General features: G+C 40.7%; 1 long non-coding RNA gene across 1 annotated transcript; it reads left to right on the top strand.

Moving 5' to 3' along the window:
* Window positions 1-2,068: 2,068 nt before the first annotated feature.
* On the top strand, window positions 2,069-5,306 carry LOC147904896 (uncharacterized). Its single transcript, XR_015542557.1, has 3 exons — window positions 2,069-2,619; window positions 4,025-4,311; window positions 4,465-5,306. It is a non-coding gene; the product is annotated as an uncharacterized LOC147904896 (long non-coding RNA).
* The last annotated feature ends 349 nt before the right edge of the window (window positions 5,307-5,655 follow it).

Raw genomic sequence — 5,655 nt, 5'->3', positions numbered from 1 at the left:
AATTATAGAAGGCATCTCTCTCAAAAGTAGTTGGCTAGGTCCTTTTGTTTATTGCATCTCACGTACCTAATGACTCCAGGTTCCTTTAGTATCTTTGCACTTCACATGTTTGGATTGTACTATGAAGTGTACAATGCCAAGCAGATGTTCTCTAGCATGACATTTCGATATAAGTATTTATCAATAATGTTTAAACTGTGGAGTCGGGGTCCATGCATTCTAATGTGGCTCTCTTTTTAAGCACAAACGCTCGCTCCTCAACTGTGCTTATGTTAATGCACACATTTTCTAGAGGCTGATGATAGCAGGAGCAATAGACAAATGTATGCTGCAAGATGTGAGCTTAGTTGTTGTGAGTTTAAGAATGTGTTGCCTAGACGACACAATTGTTCTTCTATTTGCAGGCTTTGCTCTATACATGTGCTCATTGTCTCTTGCAACGCTCTCATGATTGTGTTGTCAGCTTTCGTAATGTAAGATGTACAATAGCTTGCCGCTCCATAATATGAATTGAATGTCTGAGTTTACATTCCATAAGTGAGCAATTTTCTTATTGAAAGAGTTAGTGTACGCATCGACTAGGTCGTTGAAGGAAGACAGTGGGTGCTTGAATGCATGATCATATTAAGAATGTAATCATCCTCTACCATGTCTAATATTTGAAGACAAGATTCGAAGTTCGTTATTAGTGTCAAGTGCTCAAGATGAAGTTGTTCGTCAATGCGCTTGTAAGTTGCAAGTAATTCACTGTTTGATATTTTCTCTAGTGGGAGCAATATGCGAGTCGTACACATTGGAGGCTTAGGATAGTTGAAGCAGTAGAGAATATTCTTATTTTTCTTGCATGTTGCTTTGTGTCTGTGCGTTTGTATTTCTCTGTTCAATTCTGGTAGTTTTGCTTTTGCAATGAATTACCGTAAAGAAGATTAACTACGTGTAGGGAACTAATTATCATATACAACATTAAATGCACCATCCAAAGATTTACACATTTAATAAGGTCTGTGTCTACAAAAAAAAGAAAATGAACTTGTAATGCAAAAGTGTACTGTTCATGATGCAGGTAAATGTTCATAGCTTAGTGCACTCTTCAAGTGTAGACCCCTTTGTTTTAGTTGTACGTAATCATGTATTTGTTGCCACATTTAAACAGAGTACAAATTTGAATGTAAATGACGTATAGTACAAATGCATATTCACAACACTTCAAAATTAGGAAGAATATATGAGAACATCGCGGACATGCATGTGAAAATCTTAAAGTGCAGTTGTTGTGTACTTAAAATGAAATTTGCAAAAATACCTGCACATGTGTCTGATCACTATGAAGTAAGCCTTGAGGGTTAAATTGTGGACTATAATCTAGCACACGAACCATAATAAATAAATGGGCTTCCTTGTGAAAAATAAATGTTCAAGTGCACTACTTGTGTACCATAATAAAAGCTTCCATGACAATTCACATTTTACAGTTAACAAATGAAAACCAGAAGAAAGAGATTATGGAAAAGCAGACCTTACATACAAATAATTTGTGGAAGTACTCGAGCAACAAAATGTTACCGACAATGAAAGTGCCACACAACCTAACCACAGATTGCAATGTGGCGCAATAAGTCCTAAACAAAGCAAAACAGAACGTTTTTTGATTATAGCATTGCTCTTACCAGAATTCTGGCATTGGAAAGAAATCATCATCACACGTAAAGGGAAGCTCTTCAACATATGAATAAAGTATTGATTTATACCTTGCAAATTTTCTTTCTTAAGAAGCATTGTCATAATAATACATGAAATGAGTGGTGCAATAAAGGTGGAGATTTTTGTTCTTCACATTCACTGCTCTTGTTACAAATGACCCATTTCTTAAAAGAAAGTCATTCAAAATGAAGGCTATCTTCTTTAACCAATGGTACGATTTGCAAAACATCCTTCACTTAAAGCTTATTCACCGAATTGGTCATAAGTGTTAAATATATATATAAGCGTTAGCTTTACACATATCCTTGGTCATAAGTGTTAAATGATTACTTTAACATTCACATTGTTGTGCAGAAGACAAATCAAAGCAAGTAAGGTAGGCCAGAATATGTACAACAAAGACTAAGGTATGGTTTGACGATTTCAATGTTGGAGTGTGTAAAGCTTGGCTAGAAAGTGGATATCATGCGTCCTAAATTTCCATAAATCTCTCTGTTACTCTCCAACTTCAGTTGCAACAGTTATAGGCCGTTGAACTGTTGAACTCATTTGTGAACATCTTGGCCCTCAATATCTGATTTACACATTTCAACATTCCCATGGAATTATTTTTCAAAACCTACAGCACCACCTCCTATTATGAGGGCATTGTTCACCTCTTTCAGCTTTTTCTACTCTATTACATACAGAGAGTATACCATTGGATAAGGATTCAAAGAAGCCATTGATCCCGTTCATCACTGTGAAATGAGTGGCTTCACTAATTCTGCTGCTCCTTTCACAGACCTGGGCGAGATTTCCTCCCTGCATTTGTCGGATTTGAATCTGCAAGTACAGTGGTCTCTTGAAGATATCAAAAGAGCGTTAGAACTTGCTGATGCAAACGTCCCCCTGCATACTTAATTGCCAAGCTATTAGGTAAGTGACTTCTTTAAATGATTATCCTTCTGATTTGTGTAGAGTTTCCTCGATGGTGTTGTGTTGAAGAATCATCTACGTATTTGTTCCTTCGCATTTGACCATTTAAATCATTGATCTAAGGGGTAACTTTTTTTGCATCAATTCACCAAACAGACGGAAAGAGTGTTGAAGAATCATCTACCTATCCACAGATTACTTGCTCCTTTGCATCTGATCATTCAAATTTTTGGTCTAGGACTAGTCTGTTTTGGGGTAAGTTTGCATCGATTCACCAAATAGATGAAGAGAGATTGAAGTTCATCTCATCATTGCAAATCAGTTTGTTCATGTCTAGGTCATAAGCCTACTTCTCCCAGGCCTCAGTCCAAATTCGATCTTTGGTAGGTGCCTTCTTCTCAGATTTTTAACCTATTTTGCCCCACGGATATATATTTTGCCGGGTCAAAGTTGAACACGGTTCAGGAGGATTCCAATCAAACAAATTGTTGTGAAATCAAACCGAGACACGGCCCGTCTTTTGTGTTAGAAATGGGGCAAAAAATAAGGAGCGGGATAGCACTTGTATTGAAATTGAGAAATTGCTCTCTGTACTCGTCTGGCAAGCTGGCAGATGATTGTGTGTCAGCCTGTTTTAATTGTTGTATTTCTTCTCTTTTAGGATCATGTGTGTATGTGTCTTCACAGAACTTGGAAAGATGCCTTCAAGTGATAATGACAATCATCTTGAGGTGTAATAGAATTGCCCTGCAATCTAATGTTCACAATCCTCTTCTTGATGCAGAAAATTGCAAAAGACGTCACCACCATATAGAGTGCCACTACATAATGACAACTACAAAAAATGTGAACATGTGGTACAAGTTCTTATGAAAGTTATTCCTGGAATGACTGTGGACACTGTCGTAACTGTAGACTCGTTCTTTTCCTCCCACAGTCTTAGATGATCTTACGAGACTGACTAATGGCTCTTTCACAATACATCAAGTCAGTGCATTGAGAATTGCAGCCTTCCCCGTTTCCAGCCATCACGTCATCATCTAGCCCTCCAAATTATTTTTCACCTCTAAAAGATCCTCACGTTAGGGTATCAATGGACCTGTAGAATGCAATACGCTGCCTTTTAGGCAGTTATGATGATTCTGGATCAGACTTGGACATAGAAGCTACAGAGGTGCTGATGTTCCTGTAGAAACAGAGGATATATGATCTTCATCAGCCAGTTGTTTCATTACTAAGGGATCATCTGTATCAGATGCTAAATGGGCTCACATTGTTACAAGCAGTGCTTTCTCCCTTGATCAGGATAGACTTCATGGGTGTACAACTCCCAAAGTCTCTCAAGGTTGTTTGTTATCTAGTTCTTCATCTGATTGCCAATGTGTTGATGTCTTTGCGATCGCAGACAAAAAGAGGAAGCACAGTGCAAGACACCTTTGCCATTCTGATGTTCAAATCAATGCCATTGCTGGTGTTCAGACTTTAAGATGGAGTGGCAATACACTCAATCCATTAAGGCACTTAGGGCAGCTTACTGGTAGTGCAAGTGGTACAACATGCAGGAGGAAAAGTGTTCCACAAGGCACTTCAAATGGCAGGTTACGATCAGTTGGTCCTCAGCTCACAGGGTCCAGACGAAGTGGTGGTGATGATGTTGGTTCTACCAGTGGAGCTTGATCAAGCAGACACAATGTAAGCAACCTAAGCTGCTCTTCTGTTGTTGATGTCTTGCCTTCTGCTCCCAGTTCTTCAATAGCTGGAGCTCTGTACTGTTTTTGCCATAAGAAAGTAGTGGGGGTCCCTAATGTTGTAGCCCTAAATGGTGCACACTCATGTAACAATCAGTTAGCAAAAGGGGCAATGGATCATCCTCGGAGCTGAACTTCCACACGAGCTATCCCCAAATTGTAATGCAGAAAGCCTCTAATTTAAACTCTGATCAAGACGTTTAAGGAGGCTAGTTTCCTGCGAGGTGAATTCTATGACTCCTAGCATGTCATTAACCTTTTCAGATGGTCTGTCTCCAATGTCTAGTGGCAGACACAGGGAAGGAAGCCCAACTGCCTTGAGGTTTAGGAATAGTCTAATAATAATTTGCTTGACTTAGCTTCTGCATTTGGGGATGAGGTGTCCAATAGATTTACAGCTAGCAGGAGCCAGATCTCATCCAGAAGCAATGCACACAGAAGGCAATCGATTGCAACCATGGGACCAGAGAGCAGGACCTTGAACAGGAGCAGGGTTGATACCCTGCCATCCAGTTTGAGTGCCACACATTTCCAAATTTGCAATATCTCCTGACGGGACCACCTCCTACAAAGCCACCACCTCTCCCTTCACCCCCAGCCATTGGTTGCCTCATTGTGCACTCTCTACTGGAATCACATCATCATTCACTCACAAAAGGCATGCTACAATAGCGACAGAAGTGGCTGCTTATGATCCCTTTCATGGCTTTCAACCTCAGTCAGCTAGAGAAAGCTGGTCTTGTCTGGTAGTGAGGGTGTTTCTGAGGTAATTCTGTCACCTTACTGGTTGCTTTTCATACTTCCTCTGTTTTCAGTGACGCGTCTCAAGTTTAAGATATTAAGAGAGTTAAGATCAAGAGTTCTCTTCCCTAGGTGATAACCTAGAGCAATTCCTAACCCTGAGGGAAGTGAATACAGCCACACATAGGGGATGATGGGGTACAATGAAGTAAGTGTGTGTGTGTGTGTGTGTGTGTGGTGTGTGTGTGTGTGTGTGTGTGTGGTGTGTAGTTGGAAGGGGTGTGTGTGGTGTGGTGACAGGGTGAGCCTCGACGAGAGTTGGCTGCCGGTGGGTGACGGTGAGCGTGGTGTGAGCCTCGACGAGAGTTGGCTGCCGGTGTGTGACGGTGAGCGTCGATCGTGATTGCTGGTCAGCATCGCCCGTCGTTGTTTTGGCGCCCATCTTTTTGTCCATACCATCGTACGGCCGTCGTACGGTTCCCGTACGGATTCTGCGTCAGATTACCGTATCATCGCCGATCCTTTCAACCCTGCACGTCAGTTCTTA

This window comes from Dipteris shenzhenensis, chromosome 2 (genome assembly GCF_047967505.1).
Source record: "Dipteris shenzhenensis isolate YYH24624 ecotype China chromosome 2, Dip_SZ_1.0, whole genome shotgun sequence".
Classification (NCBI taxonomy): Eukaryota; Viridiplantae; Streptophyta; class Polypodiopsida; order Gleicheniales; family Dipteridaceae; genus Dipteris; species Dipteris shenzhenensis.
This window is presented reverse-complemented; position numbering and strand designations above follow the sequence as displayed.